The following is a 17,215-nucleotide window of genomic DNA, read 5'->3' on the forward strand; positions in this document are numbered from 1 at the left end:
TTTTCCCAACTATGTTGGGATCGGCTTTCAGTCGAACCGGATGCAGCTTTGTGTCAGTGTTTTACAAGGAGCTACTGCCCTATCTGACCTCCTCAACCCAGTTACCCGGGCAGTCCAATACTCCTTGGTTAGAGTGGAAGCAGTAGTATAACGCGTAGGCACTTTATTCAGGTGCCTGAAGCCAATTTTTTGTCTCATACGAAGACTAATGCCCGTTTTCACCAACAACCTCTTACCGTTTCCCTATCTAAATGCTACTTTTAGTAAGGACTCCTCCCAATTTGACATCTACCTAAATTCATTTTCACCACACTTGTACATGGATCCCTTAAGTAAGTGACAGATTACTAGTTCTACAAACGATAATGCAAAGTCGATATTTTATCGATAAAATGATTTTTCTGTACTTCTTAAGAAATAAACGTCTATCGAGTATATATTACTAAAGCCTGTGAGTTTTTTTCTTGTGATGTTATTTTAATTTAACTTAAACTACATTACGCTATGTTTTATGCAATAAAACAGTAAAGAGGTTTTCTATAGGTGAATTTTTACCTATGTCATTCGCGCGTTTGTCAAATTGACTGATGTGTATGTGTACATAGAGTGAGGTTAATTTTGGGTTTATTATTGTTGAATAGATAAGTTTATTTTGGCAGAGAAGAGAAAACGAGGATAAACCTTTCTTACAGAAGAAAAAGACAAGCTAGTGAAATTGCTGACGTCTCATAGAGACACAATATTAAACAAAAAACGGATGGGACCATCGAACGAAGCCAAAAACAAAGCTTGGATCCAGTCACAAATCGTTTTAATGCGACAGGAACCCTTTACAGGTAAATGTGAATAATATCTGTGTATAATAATATAGTGTATTAAGATATTGCCGTTCAACTGTGTTCCTTGTTTTACTATAGGCTTCATTGTATTTTTGTTCTCCATGAGTTGATGGATTTAAGTATGGGGTTAAAATGATATATTTATTTAGTTTCAGGTGGTGCGAGAAATTGGAAAGACGTGTAAAAACATGCTGCGCCCAGCCCACCTCAAATTAAATTGGTGCAGGAGGATGATGATAATGTTTTTAACATCATATGAGGACTAATATTAAAATATTTGTTTACTATCTTTGTTTTAATTTACATAATTTATTATGTTCAATGTTAGCCTACTTCTTACCTCCAGAGGGTATCCCCTATCACCTAGGAGATAGGCTCCTCCATATTCACCATTTTCGAATCATTGGTATCTACTGCAGTTTTGGTATTTAAGGCCTATTCAAACCTGAGCGATATTCGCTGCCGCTGTGGGTAGAGGTAGATACCGCGCCGGTTTCGCTCAGGTATTTAGTATCAAGTATAGTTACCGGCACGGATATTGAGCTCTCGGCGGAAGAGTGGGGATCGCTTTGCGCACTGTACGCAAGGCAATAAACCAATAAATGGCTTCTGCGCAGGTGAAGGTCAGGGCTGAATATCCGTGCCGATAACTATACCGCGGCTAGAGCGACCTGAGCGATATCCACTGCCGCTGTGGGTAGAAGTACATACCGCGGCAGCGGCATGCATCCCGAACATCAACAGTAATATTAACGCATACCCACAGGGTTTTCTCTGCCGTAGACGGTAGCGAATACCGCTTAGGTCTGAATAGGCCTATAGTTGTCCCGGCCACCGCGAAACTACATCAGTGATTACCAGATTTGCATCTGTTATGGTCTGTATATTTATGGACATGCAGGACTTCCTATTTTTGAATAACTCAGCGACATCACGACCTAGCAAGTGCATTCATAGCAAGTGATAACCTATAATCTTATAAAAAAGTCATGATCATCGTACTTATTTCTCAGACATCTGCTCTTTCACGTAAGATAGGTACGTGGTCTTCTAATGATTATTATTTTACATATCCACAACCTCCACAGCTTCTAAACTTTCTAAAAGTTTACGTTTCATTTTCTTTTTTGCTTTTTAAACATGGTATTTTTGGTGTTACATAACATATAAAGGTACATTTCACTATCCATCGCCAGAAACGGTTCAAAATATGTTTGTATTCTGTAATGATAATGATAGGGGTTGTTTAAGCAGGCATCAATCGGGCTCCCAAGTTTAAGTGAAATTTTTAGGTTAAAATTGACACCTAGGCTTTGGTGAAAATGAAATTCTTATTAAGTGTTCCGTAAATGCTCCCTAAATTTAGGTATTCGTTGGTGAAAACGGGCATAAGTCAGTCGTCAAGGTACATACTAAAAAACAGTTCAATAAACAAACATATCAGAAAATCCAATTTCACGAAAATAGCATCAGAATTTACGTTCCAAAACTGAAACAGGTTCAAAAGATCAAAACATGATCCTCACAGATTGATGGCATCCATAATTACTTTAAAACTTCATTATAAGAAAATTCAAAATACGATGGATGTTAGTGCGGCGAAGTGAGCAGTCGGTACGAATCACGATTCGTTATTTACTCATTAAAACTTTGAATTGAAGGCGTTGTCGATAGGGAGTATAAACTTTTTAGAACAAATATTTGTTTACCTTTATTATTTTGTTTGGATGATTCTGCTCATACTGTTCGGCAAATGAATTAATGGAGGTTGATTAATCACAATAAAGAGATTACGCTAAGTCAGATGTTTGGAGTGATTAATAGTGATATTTTATTTTAATTCTTCATAATGACGGAATGTATGGTATATGTATATCGCGGAAATATATTGGTGCATATAAATGGAACCTTCGTTCTGGGGAAATACCAGAAAAATACGTATCAGTCGCTTTTCTGAGCGAAATTCGGTCATGTCTCGAAGTTGATTCGTTAAAATTATATCTCTTTGATACAGGTTTTTTTTCAAAAAAATACATGCTACGAGTATGTATCATTGATGTGTTAAGAAACAATTCTATTTAAACTAGCCTCCCCGCCAGTTTCACCCACGTCCTAAATAAAATATCTACTTACAGTACACACAGTTACATTTAAGTTAATGTAATTAATAAGTAATTAACTCTAATTAAAACTTCGGTGTACTACAATTATGTATTTTATAAAACCGTAGCCGGAAAAACGGCTCATTTATTTTTCCCCCAAATATGTTTAAATAATAAAGTTATGTAAATGTAAAGTCTGTATAAATAATTGAAAAGACGAATAGATAATGTTTTCAGCTGCCTGTTCACAAGGACAATAAATAAAAAATAAACTAACTCTTTACACGAAACAACATACCGTTGAAAATATGGAGACCTTTTTCCCAACCAAATTTTAATAGTATTTGAATTATTAACGAACACATGACATACCTGAAAAGTAAACTACATACTTAGTTGTTACATTAATCAGTTATCAGTTAAAATTGTATTAAATAAACCATTTAAAACGACTAAAATATGTGTTAACAAGAAATGTAGGTAAATAGTATTTTCGCAAGAATAGCTTACTCGACTTCAAGGAAAAAATCATTGGTAACTTATGGTAGTTGCCATGGGGTAGCAAATAAAAGATCCACTTCTAACAACGACGACTCAATAAATTTTCCAATTCAGAGAACCTTAAAATATTCGCTGACGAACATTCTTTTTACTGTCACGTAAAACTACGCACAGGGGCCCGATTCTCCTAATTTTACTTAAGTGACATACGATTCACATCCGACTGCGATCCAATCACGACTCAATTATGATTGAAGCGTATGTGGCATTCTTTTTTTCTTTGAATTAAAAGTTTTTATCCTTTTCTGTCATTCAATACCTAATAAATCATTTTGTTTGCAAATGATTTATGATTGTAGAGCAAACTACCGTATAGACCAAAATCACCAAAATAGCAGACCCATCGCAAACCAATCGAATGTAGTTGGAATACGATTGGTCTTATATTAGTAGCAGAATGCCCGATATGGTTAAAACTGCTATTGCGATCATGTTGCGATTCGATTTCTATTCAATTTTGACTTAGGAGAATCGGGCCCCAGATCTCGAAAACGAACAATAGGGATATAAACCTCCATAGTTATTCAGGAAACGTCATCTCGATATCTCGACAATCGTTTCCAAATAAAAATATCGATTTCATTTTCCTTTGTGTGTTTGTGCTTAAAGTGAGCAAATAATAAAATAAGGCGCGGTTTCCAAATCCAATAATATCGACAAAGGGTCTCTCGATTGTGACGGATACTGCGAGAGGAATTTAATATTTTACTCGAGAGCTAGAATCGAAATTATTTTGGTTTTCAACCGGCTGTGATTTGGAAATAGGATTTAGTTTTAGTCTTGTCTTGTGTAAGAATTCGTTTTAGGCTGGAATTGGGTGATGAAAATGCGATAACTATTCCTTAATAAGATTGATTTTTTGCAGTCAAAGTGTAGAACAAATAGGTTTTAGTGACTACGTTACAGTTTCACTTTTTTTGTACCATTTCATTCCACATCTCCAATTAAGACCCTAAACGCCCACTTATCACAACAAGAACAAACAGCAAACCCCTCAAACAATTAATTAGATCCCGACCATTTTTAACCCCCAAATTACAACGTAATTAAGTATCGTAGAACGGCCAAATAAACAATAGAAATGCAATTATTAAATTCTCGGACGGGAAAAATCACAGTTACAAGTGGTGCAAAGAAATTTACGATCCCCTTAGTACGTGGGGTTGGTAGGATCCCCTAGGGGTCCTCTATATTAAAGGAGGGTTGTATACTTATTAAAAGTGGAAGTGCACTGACGCAGCGGGTATACCTAGTCAAACACCTCCGGGGCGTCCCTTGGTCCTTTATTGGTCAGCTGTTATTAAATTTGATTTTACTTGTTTTGTTGGTGCTGGACGTGGTGGTGACTTTAATTGCCCTTTTGGCTGGTTGGTGGTCAAAAATGGAGCTAACGTTGCAGCACTTACGAGTGAATTTGCATTAATTAAATCGTTCACAACTGCGATAATAATCATTAGATAGTGATAAGTCAAAATATAATTACGTACATTGACGACACAAAACAAAAAATACGGCCCAATTTATACACAAACCCCAGCTCACTATTTAAAACAAAACAAAAGAACAACTAGGGAGCATCTTTATTTCAAAAGAACAAAGATTTAAGGACTGAGCTTGTAATGACATTGAAATTAAAAGGCAGAGGAGAACTTTTATTCCACTCGTAACATTAGAAAGTTCCGGTGAATTTGTTCACGCACCCTCTTTTAAATGAATTATTCAGGGCGGCAAAATACAGGGCAAAAAGTTTAAAGAGCCAGTTGTCTGTCGAGCTGTCAATAATGTTCTTTAATTTATTTTTGCAGTCGCGTGGTATACGGTGCTTGTGTCAAAATTAGCTATTTTGGAAAACAGTCCTTTTTTTTTTGTCTGTTTTTCAAGAATATAGATATATTTTGAAATATTTATTTTGTGGGTACAGTTTTTGTAGGCCGAGAAGGAGTAGGTTATTATTAATATAGTAAATTAAAATATAGTGTAAATGTCAACCTCCTTGACATATACATATGCCTGCAGTACCTACAACTGGCAAGAACTGCCGGCAGCTACATTTTGATTTTAGACGTATTATACATATTGTATAAAATAAACATTTTTAAAGCTTTTGAACTATCTTACATATCAATTTAGAACATTTTAAGGAAAACGTATTTCGACTGTTGAGCAGTTTAATTGTTTTGACGCAGAAAACAATATGTTACAGAATTTGTCCAAACAACCGTCACCGAGTTAGGTAAAGCCCACACACAGAGGCTATTTTCACGCATCCATTTTCCATTTTCGAACTGTGACATTTTCAATTTTAAAACTCCCGATATTTTAATGTGAAAAGGTCGTAAAAATAAAGTACTAAATAAAGCTTTGGAATTCTAAACTGCCTGTAAATCTGCCTGAATAGACTTACCTACAAAGTTATAACATCGTTAGGCTTTGGAACTACAATATAAACTATATAAAAGCAACATAAATCTGAACCTAAAACAAGTTTAAAAATATATTTTGCTTAAAAACACAGGTGCGTAAGTACTGAGCACATTATTTTTTAGGATTATGTACTCCAAATTGTTTCTGTAATATCTCATGAGTAATCCTTTAATGTTTGTCAATCTATCATTGTATTTAAATGACGGGTAGATAAATTAAGCAAACTTTTATTTAGAAGAATATTTAAGCTATGCTAAACAAATAATTGAAAAGTTCTGTTTTTTTAGGGTTCCGTAGCTAAAATGGCAAAAACGGAACCCTTATAGTTTCGTCATGTCCGTCTGTCCGTCTGTCCGTCTGTCCGTCTGTCACAGCCGATTTACTCGGAAACTATAAGTACTACAGTGATGAAATTTGATGGGAATATGTGTTGTATGAACCGCTACAAAAATATGACACTAAATAGTAAAAAAAAGAATTGGGGGTGGGGCCCCCCATACATGTAACTGAGGGATGAAATTTTTTTTTTCGATGTACATACCCGTGTGGGGTATCAATGGAAAGGTCTTTTAAAATGATATAAAGTTTTCTAAAAAACATTTTTCTTAAAGTGAACGGTTTTTGAGATATCAGCTCTCAAAGTCGTAAAAAGTATGTCCCCCCCCCTCTATTTTTATAACTACGGGGTATAAAATTCTAAAAAAAATAGAGGTGATGCATGCTAATTAACTCTTTCAACGATTTTTGGTTTGATCAAAGTATCTCTTATAGTTTTTGAGATAGGTTGATTTAACTGTAATTTACGGAACCCTTCGTGCACGAGTCCGACTCGCACTTGGCCGGTTTTTTTACCTGTGACATGCATTACAATGATTGAATTTCGATCACGCCCCGTTCTATATTTAAACATTACTTGTACCTGGACGTCTTACCAAGGTTAGCTGTCCGAATAGCTCAACAGCCATTTATTACTTTAAAAGCAATAAACTTATTGCCAATCAAAGTCTTTGAATCGACTTTCACCAAAGTCTTTTATCTCCGCAAAAATATATTTTACATCTTCCTAAGTTACAGCCGCAGACTATCAGGGCCAGAATATTTTTGTGGCGTTTTAATAAAATTTACTTCTCTCAGAACCCTTGGCGTTTTGACACCGCGCGTGCACTTTATTGTCTAACCCAATCTTGGAGAATTTAACCTACAGGAAACGCCATCTTCTCTTCCACCAAAATACAGTTTACAGATCGCTGCCAAAGGCATGTAGGTGCATGTGTAGTGTACGTCAAGTTCATATTTATATTATTTATTTATTGCACTTGTATAAATCATATGTTTATGTTATTTTGTTATGTAAAACAATTGTTGGCTAACCTGAATAAATAAATCTATTTTTCATAAGTTAAGTTTATGCTCGTGTTTGTCTATTTTTCTTTGGCATGAGTAACGATGTCTCTATTCTGATTGAAAATGTAGTTATATATAAGTAAGCTATCACTATTTGTTGTGATGACTCACCCCCGCGAGTAAATTGGCAGACTATTTTTTCATAGTTTGTGTATATGGCGGTTCCGGTTGATATAATGCTCTAACACCCCAAGTAACGTAGGTACCTCTACAATTTCTTTTATACATCCAGAAAAGTAATTTGCTTTACGTTCGGATTTTCTTCGGCAATTTTTTTGTCCATATTTTCAGTCGAATGCGATTTTTCAATACTTATTGTCAACATTAATTCTTGGGGAGGTGGGCGTTTATGATTTTCGCTGTGTCCGTGAAAAATATATTGCAGAAAATTCTTCTTATATTAAATTTTTATATTTGGAAATATTGTTTTCAATAGCAATGCTATCTTCAATGGATTTCGACTTGGATTAAAAGTTGAAAATAAAGTTTTATTCTTTTTACCGATTTTCAATATAGGTACGCTCCAAATGTTTTTAGTAAAGATATGATCATTTTCATATTTCACAATTTATTTCCCTTTTTACTTTGTAGAAACAGGTTTAGTATAGATTCATGTGTAATTCGCCCTTTTCTTTGACCATTGCAAACATTCATTCGAGACGATTTTCAATTTATTCCTAACGGTGCTTTAGATCACCTTATAAAATTCAAAATAGAGCTTACTTTACGATGAATAAGACGTTATTAACATTTTACTACCGTTTTTAAGTTCCCAAGACCCATAAACCAGCACAATCTAATATAATATTAATATTCGATCAAGAAAAATTAATAAGGGTGACACTCCACCAAGAGAGGACACGCCATAAAACGCCCGTAACATTTATACGGACCTATAAAACTGAGTGATATTAATATTTCAACGTGTCTTTTGAATTTGTTTTACGGACTTATTATTGGATACGACGACGAAAATCATTTTATAAGGCAAAATGTGTTTATAATACTCTTCATTTTTAATGTAATTTGACGTTGCTATCGTATTACCGGCTTCTGTAAGACTCATAAAAAGCCCTGTGAAGGCAGCCTGTAAATAATGAAAACTTTATCTCTGTACAAAAGCACGATTTTTTAATTTAACGCAGTTCTAAAAATAACAGTCTAGTGCTCTTTGTAGGACAAAAATAACAAGACAAGACGTTCTGTAAATACATTTTTAATACAATTGCCGTCAACAAAGAATCCATTAAAGCTACTCAAAAACGCGAGAAATGGCAGCATTAAGCAAATGGAGTGTTTTATAGCAAAAATTTAAAACAAAATTTTTGCAACCCGTCCGATGCGCACTGCCGAGCGTCGACGAGCAAAAACGAAACGAAATGATTGTTTGATCACCATTAAAAGTTTTCGAAACATCTCATTGTTTGCTAAGGGACGTAAAATAAACAGAAAATGCCGACTGTTTAAAAAGAGAACACTGCGCATTCAACTGTTTTACGGTAACAACAATAATAAGACTGGGTAACTTTAAGATCAGCTTCTTAGCTGATGAAGGTTTTTTGAAATAAGTACTTGAATGAAAATCTGTGCTCAAACTTCGCTTAAATATTGCTTAAAGGTAATGAAAAGTCAAATGATAGTCTTTAACTTTATAATGGATGACAAGTTCAATTTGTTCATTGGAAAACTTAAACATTTCTTAATGTTCGTAACTTTGTAGTAGATATTAAGAAAACTGCCTTAGTTTGTGTTTTTAAGGTACCTATTTATATAGAAGCATATTATTATAATCAGCTTACATTCAAAAAGTGCTGATTTTAATCGACAGACTAATAAATCTTTAGAAAAACACTCAAAATAATAACTCCTAAAAGGTGTGCTTAAATATTTACAAAGCAATTAGCAATAATTTCACTTAAAGTAAAAATCAAATAACTTTGTAAAAATATGAATAACTTAAAGTCAGTCTCATTCGAGCACTTTGCTTGACGAGTATACTCAACGTCTATACTTGAGCAACTTTTTCTGAAAAGTTCCGTTTCAGTTATCGAAATGTTGCCAAGTTGTTGACATCAAGTTGAATGAAGCATCTATTTTGGGTAAGGACTGTTTTCTAATGGTGTCTGAGACTTGAGCAATAATGTAAGAAAATATTATTTTTTGCGGAGCTGCATGGGAGTATACACGTATACTACACGATTCTTGTCCCACCCGGCAAAAAGAACTCTTATTGTAACCCATGTTAGGTTCTTTGTATATGTAAATAACAATACATAGAACCCAATATGGTATGTATACTTATTTACATATACATATAACCCAATATGGGTTCTATTGATATTTAGATATACTTTACATTGGCAACAGTTACTTGGCTAATCTCCTTATATGAGAACAACCGCCTTGGACGACAATATAATTGGCTCGGTGGACATCATTATCATCATCATCACTTTGACAACATAATTTAGCAGACAGCTCATTGTCAAGGACCTTACTGCCGTCAGACTCGAAAAATTTCATCCAGAAGTCTCCATTATACTCTATCCAAAAGCATACTTTCAAACCCATTATAGACAATTTTTCATAAAAAGAAGCTAAGCGCTTCACCTTTCCGAACATTTTTGACCGCACTGGTCATAAACGCAGTTACCCCTTTCACGACCAGTGATCAAATATTTAAATGATGTTTGCACGACCATGCACACTCGCCCTTATTCGAATATGAATTTAGGCACGAGACGAAAAAAACTCGAACGAGTAAATTATTCAGTAAATTGGGAAAGTAAAAGCACTCTTCTGTGGAGCAGGAAGCGTGTCTGTCTGTCCGTCTGTCACTTACTTATGACATCAGTGTTGCTAGCCTAAAAATTGCGTGCAAATAAACGGGAAAAAAGTTCTTATTCTTGTTCTTCGTGAGTGTTTGTGTGTTTATCAATACCTTTTAAAGCTGAAGAGTTCGTTTATGTTTTTGATTGAACGCAATAATCTCAGTTAATAATTTTGAAAGCACATTTATCTAGTAAAGCTACTTTTTGTCTTAGATCGTGAAGTATATCCCACATAATGGCACCTATAAACCTATAGAATCCGTGGTACATATAAACATAAAAAGACACCTAGATATCTTCAAAAACAAACGATAACTAACACTAGCCAATAGTCACTCAAACCAATAACAATTGAAGAAGCATTGCAAATTAAATACAAAGAATATGGGTCGTAATGACCGTTCGAGGCCCGGAGCCCCACGCCCCTTCCGTGTCGGCCCAAATAATGGGATAGCTAAAACTTATCCTGTACAAACCTATTACGTAGGTATCGACAGTGGTTTGGCGACGGTTAAATGTGGTTCGTCATTTATCAATGTAATACTGAGTATTTGAAGAGAAGGTAAAAATAGTAATTTAGGGCCTTACTACAAAAACTTCAAACCCTGTTTTACACTTGTCTAATAAAATTTTGGCTGCAAAATGAACCATATGTCAACGTCATAATTTGTCATTTTTTTAGACAAGGCTTAAACTGACGTTTAAAGTTTTTTGTGGTAAGACGGATAATGTTTAAAATTGAATTTTATCATATTTTTAGCGGTGGTAGTGATGGTTAAACAGTCTTACTGAGGGGTATTGGGTTGCCCGGATAACAGGGTTGTGGTAGTCAGATAGACAGTCGCTCCATGTAAAATACTAGTACTCAGCTGCGTCCGATTAGACTGGAAGCCGGCCCCAACATAGTTGGTAAAATTGGTGATGGTTAAAAAGCTATTAAAGAACTCGTGACGTGTTCAAGATTCATACAAAAATGAAAAGGAAACTAACTTAGGCATGAAGGCATTTTTGTGGAATACCTTTACTATTGCTTAAAAGATTAATCACTAGCGTGGATACATATTTATAAAAAGTGAAAAAAAGCATTCAAAGTTTTTATTCAAACAAATCAAAATGCCCTAAAAATATTTAAAAAAATATTTACAAGCAAACGTAAACAAAATCCGTTGTGAATTTGTTTGATGGTTTAGTTTACTGTTTTGAAAGAGTTGTTCGCATACTGATTGAAGCTTTGCACGAAAAATCGTTTTGCACGCATTCATAGAGATGAAATGTATTGACAATATTTTGTGCTAACAAATGTCCCATTGTGTGTAGACTTTAAATAGTAGTTATGCAGGTATGTTTAGGTCTAGTTGCTTCCCGCAGTTTAACCAGCGTCCTTGGGAAACTTTTTCCTTAACCCGGACTAAATATAGGATATGTTACGCGGGGACAGTCTAGCTTTCCAACCGTGAAAGAATTTTTCAAATGGGTTTAGCAGTTTCGGAGCCGGAGGGTAGAAACGTACACCTATTAGTATAAATGAATAATTTTACCTCAGACACCAGAAGATCGTTATGACCTTTTGTCAATGATGACTAAGTTCAATGGCCTCCGTTATCTCGAAATTATATTTTTTTCCATCAAGGCCAAAATCCGAAATAAACGACAGCGTAATCGATCCATTTAGATAGACATTTACTAATTGAGCTCATACATCGATTCCTATAATCATTACTACCGTAATACGTGTTCGGTAACTTTTCACTTTACCAAAGACTATTATAGAGTATTTATTGGACTATTATAGGTAATGCCCTATAATTGCGATACTTCCTATAACCCGGTCCCATAAATAATAACCAGTTATCAGGAGCAATTATTTTAATATAAAGCTTTTATGAATTATCTGTTTTTAAATTGTCCACTGTCTTGGATAATTATTTTTGATCAAAGTCAAAGAGTTATGTAGTGTACATTTTTAATGTGTACTAAATACAGACGACGTACTTAGCAACTGCTTGCTACACTGGAGTTCGCGGGTTCAAATCCCACGTAAGGCAAACCATTTTGTACATGAACATGGTTTGAACTAGTGTGGGCATTTCTATTGTATGTATATACCTTTCATATCTAGATATTATACATATAAATACCTTATAAAATAGGAAGTTTCAAATATAAAATAGGAAGAGTTTCTCAGCTGCACCATATTTTAATTTACTTAACCATACCAAATGGTAATATTTACTTTACAATTAATATATAGCTAATAAAGATTCATCTAAGCGTACTTGAATGGTCCATCATTCGACTATCAATACTGCCTGCCAAAATAGGCCTGAACTGTGCAAACTAAGCTAACATGTTAGATCAAGCTCGTCTAGGTATCAAAACGCAAACAGTCAAAGTTTCAGAATATATAACAAATGTAGGTCACCTTAGTGTTTGCAGTAACTATACGTTACCTCTCTGTGTCTAACTGCCTTAACTTTCAGGATATCAATGAGTCTGTCTTCTAAGGAGTTTGGATACCATTAGTTTTAGTTTGTCAATGAGAGTCTCGATTAGAGCGTCTATAGCATAGAAGGAAGTTAAGTTACTAATAAAGGTATTATGTGTATCTACACTACACAATATTGTTCTGACAAACACCGCAAAAATGTATTAGGTACAACATATTTTTGTCCTGACTCAAAAAAGTGGGGTGTTTAACCACTTGCCTCCTTATTTACTGAACAAATAAACGTGTACAACAATATTATCAATTCTTTAACTCAATACTGGCAATATCGCCAAATCTTTTAACAGCAACAACAGAATCGAATTTGAATGCCAAATTGAACTCGAGTCGATACAATGAATTGAACCAAAGGAGAATCTCAATTGGCCGCACTCGATCGAACAAAAAAACCAGCTCTCCTCTTAGAAAGGAAAATAAACAACTATTTTTCAATTGGCATACTTCCTCAGAGCAAGTTTCAGGAAAACAAAAGTACCCCTGTGTACACAATTGCAATGAACTGCATTTATTGAAGCGAAAAATTGGTGTACTGCCAATTTTATTTTTCAATTCCCATCGTAGAGAACAACTGGTGTGTATTAGGCCGCGTTTTCATTAAAACAGTGGGCCCATATGGTACTTCGCAACTACTGCGAAAGATTAGTGAAATCTTGGGAGTTTTATATTACAGGCGGTCGTGATTTCGAAACTGTTGATATTTTGCCAAGAGAGTATGAGGACAACGGAGGTCTTTCGAAGTTTTCATATTTGTTATTAAAAATAATAGGAAGCTTGTAAAAAGCTTGGCTTTTATTATATTTCGGTAAATTGGTTATAATGATCCAATACCGTGGCTTAGCATTTGTGATATTTATCAATGATATCATGATTCGAAATCATCAAAAAAATGCATTACTCTTTCTCTTACAGACAAATAAATATCCATTTAATGATATCGAATTGCAATGATCATCATATTCATAATCATTAGTTCATTTTTATGAAATCAGCATTCATTATAAATTGACTTAAAAAAATATATTACTAGTGTTTTAGGTATTGCACTTTGTACAGGTCTTTGTGTAGGTAGACTAAGTACTATAAAATGAAATTATTAATTTTTATATTGGGTTTGGTTCATTTTACATCGGTAAGTTTTTTCATATACTTAATTTTAAGTCATGGTTCGTTTTGTAGATTTCGCTATTACAGTATTATTATGCTCATTTTTTCGGAATCATAATTTTTGGGATCTTTTATGCAAAGTTTAGCAAAAGACGGTGGCTTAGTGGGTAAAGCACCAACCCCTTATATATACCAATGCGACTTTTCTAAGTTTGTATGTACTTTCAAAGTATACCTTAGACACTAATGGCTGATAAAAAGGTGAAGGTAAACATCTCGAGGAAACCTGGAATATAAAGTCTGAAATCACCAACCCGCATTGAGTAAGCGTGGTGATTAATGCTCAATCGTTCTCCATGTGAAAGGAGGCCTGTGCCCAGCAATGGGACGATAAAAATGCTGTAAAAGTATTCAAAGTTTATAGCTTGTCAAAATTATTCACAAAAGCGTTATTTGATAAACTATCGAGTCACTCCAAACATACCTGCTGTATTTTTATTATTGTTTTTTAGTCTGCGGAGATTTATCCAGAGAGATTGGAGACAATTATTCGCAGTACCAAGTATATAAAAAACATCAATTTCAAGTTCAGGAGACACACTCGCAATAGTCCTTACTACATTGATTTTGATTACAACGCTGTCTGTGGATACGGGAACAATTTGACGGTATGTATTTAAGGAAATACTGACATAAATTCGATGTAAATTAATTTAGGTACTATAAATTAAGTAAACCATAATAAACAATAACAAATCTAATGGTAAAATCTGCATAAAAGGTGAAAAAACCGACAAAATTTTGTGTTGACGATTAAAATCTTTTAGAGAGTGTCACGCTATAGTGACCGACCATGGAGAACCATATTTTGCCTTCCTTCGTGAGGCCGATAAATAAAATAATTTATCGACATTGTTTTTAGGAGGCAGTAAAATGTTTAATAAACTTATTTCGATACTATTTTACAGCTCAAATGGAAGTTATTTGAATACATAAGTGGTCGCTATGTACCTGTACCAGTGCAGTTTGAATATAGACTGTGTGACTTTTTGTACAAAGACCCATTTTTCGGTCAGATGTACGCGAAGCAATTGCCAGGAAACTGGACCTGCCCTTTTCCACCAGTGAGTAATTCTTATTACATTATTATCTATACTAATTACATAATATTAAGTATTGAGTTTGTTTAGATGCGCTAACCTTAAGAACACACATCCACATGTCGAGATACAGAATACATTTTAGCCGGTAGCGTTATGTAGATCCCACGAGATGCCGGTGGAATCGGTGGCAAGCTAGTGTTTAACAAGTAAACTTTACCTCTAAGTAATTTCTGGAACTTCAACATCTTGTAACACTAGCCAAACCACTTCGAATCAGAGTAAAGGATAACCATCCGATCTCATCATCATCCGAGCCATTTCCCAACTATGTTGGGGTCGGCTTCCAGTCTAACCGGATTCAGCTGAGTACCAGTGCTTTACAAGAAGCGACTGCCTATCTGACCTCCTCAACCCAGTTACCCGGGCTATACTCATACGATCTCACCGAATAAAATTACACCTAATCTAGAACATGTACCTAACTGATGTATGTACGTATTCCTTGGTAGGTAGTAGTGGTCTTCATAAAGTCATGAAAAGTTATGTTCTTTTTTACAGGGTAAAAGTCCCTTCAAAAACTTAGTGATGCATATAGAGAACCTGCCACTAGTACCCTTCACGTATTCGTCACTGATTGTGAGGACCCGTGCTGATCTCATTATATTCATGGAAGAAGAAATAGCTTTGGTAAAGATATACTTACAAGTCAGGCAGATGTTGAAGAAGTCTCTTACGAATGGATAAAAAAGGTACCATCAACCTGATTGAAGGTTGAAACATTTTCAACCTTAGCGTGTAGTGATAAGGTTGAAATTAGTTAGTCGTAAAATTACGGGAGTTTTACAATTTGTGTTTACAATATAATATTAAATTATTTTGGGTAAAGTGGATACAATAATAAACGAATCTGACACTATGCATTGTTCTTTTTTATACGAAAATTCCCGCCTTTAACTACGTAAATGTACTAAGCTGGGTTTCATATTGAAATTATACTTCCTTAATATTTAGGTCCTACTTGACCAAAGCTATATCCAACACTAGAAATGCAAGATGCAGCAAGAATCCTATGTTCAAAAGCAGTTCATTAGTTTGAATTGTCAGTCAGATTCTGGCAAGTTCCACGGGGCAGTTGCCAACATCGTAACGAACATTCTAGAATAGAAACAAAGAGGCTCATACTACTGTGATAAGGTTGTAAATGCTTGCATTCCTTTGTATGAATTCATAAAGTAGGAGTAGTAGCTTGAATTTCAGTAATAAGCTCTGCTCTGAGTCTTTTAACATGAAACTAAGGAACTATTTAGTTTAATGAGTTTTTGAGAATTATTTAAAGGGATGAATGAGCACTCTAACAATTTCAGGAAAGGAAGGAAAGGGACAATTTCACATTCTACGAATTAGAGCTTGCAAGTACGAGGTAACGCATCAGAAGTGTTTTTTGAAAAGCTGTCTAAACAACTTTATAATCTTCTTCTTCCCATCGAGTGCGCTGTAATTTTACTTTTAAACACGTAGCAGGCCTTGGTGTAAAAACACTGGTACTCAGCTACATCTGGTTAGACTGGAAGCCGACCCCAACATAGTTGGGAAAAAGGCTCGGAGGATGATGAGCACTATGAGCAGGCCCTGGTGTCAGAGTAACTTTATAGTAAGAAAACTTCATAAGCCTCCAAAAAAATACTAAATAAAAATGATAACCATCTGTCCGAAAAGCCAGTAATGAAAAGGTATAACTATATATAATTTTATGAAGCCGTTTCGAGCTCTATCAGCCGTTCCAGTTCAACGGGCCGAGACGATTTGAGTTTATCGTGCCTCCGTACTGCGGTAACTTTGTCACATATTTTATGTGGCCCTTAAAAATCTTTGTGGCGTCCATCAGGAGGTAGACAGGTCAGGGACTCAAAAAAAAATGGTCTTGAAGTTAACTTGTTGCAGCATTGTGTGAGATTTTCTCTTGTTTTCTTATTTCCTATCCTAGTAGGTACTCGCTTGCATTTTGACCATAGATATAGGTATCAAACATTACTAGCTAATTTTCGAATCGCACCTCTTACACGTAGAGGAACTTGGAAAATCACGGTAGTAACGCTAAGTTGTTCAGTATTTGTTTGTAATTTTTTTATTTGCAGTAATTAGAAATGACAATTATATTAAAAATAATTATTTCTTTTATTTGAATCTTCCCTCAAAAATTAATCCTTGGCACTCGGGTACAAAAAAACTTAAAAAAGCTCCTTCCCAAGTTGAAGGCCAAAAAACCTTGATATACTGAACACTAAATAATGCAACGCTTAATATATTGTATGTCCGGTCTCAGGGCAAGATTCCAAAGAAA

The 17,215-nt window shown here is 34.9% G+C and overlaps 1 long non-coding RNA gene across 1 annotated transcript; it reads left to right on the forward strand.

The window, feature by feature from the left end:
* The first annotated feature begins 207 nt into the window (after positions 1-207).
* Positions 208-2,235, forward strand: LOC135117230 (uncharacterized). Its single transcript, XR_010276723.1, has 2 exons — positions 208-836; positions 989-2,235. It is a non-coding gene; the product is annotated as an uncharacterized LOC135117230 (long non-coding RNA).
* Positions 2,236-17,215: the final 14,980 nt, after the last annotated feature.

Source organism: Helicoverpa armigera, chromosome 8 (assembly GCF_030705265.1).
Source record: "Helicoverpa armigera isolate CAAS_96S chromosome 8, ASM3070526v1, whole genome shotgun sequence".
Lineage (NCBI taxonomy): Eukaryota > Metazoa > Arthropoda > Insecta > Lepidoptera > Noctuidae > Helicoverpa > Helicoverpa armigera.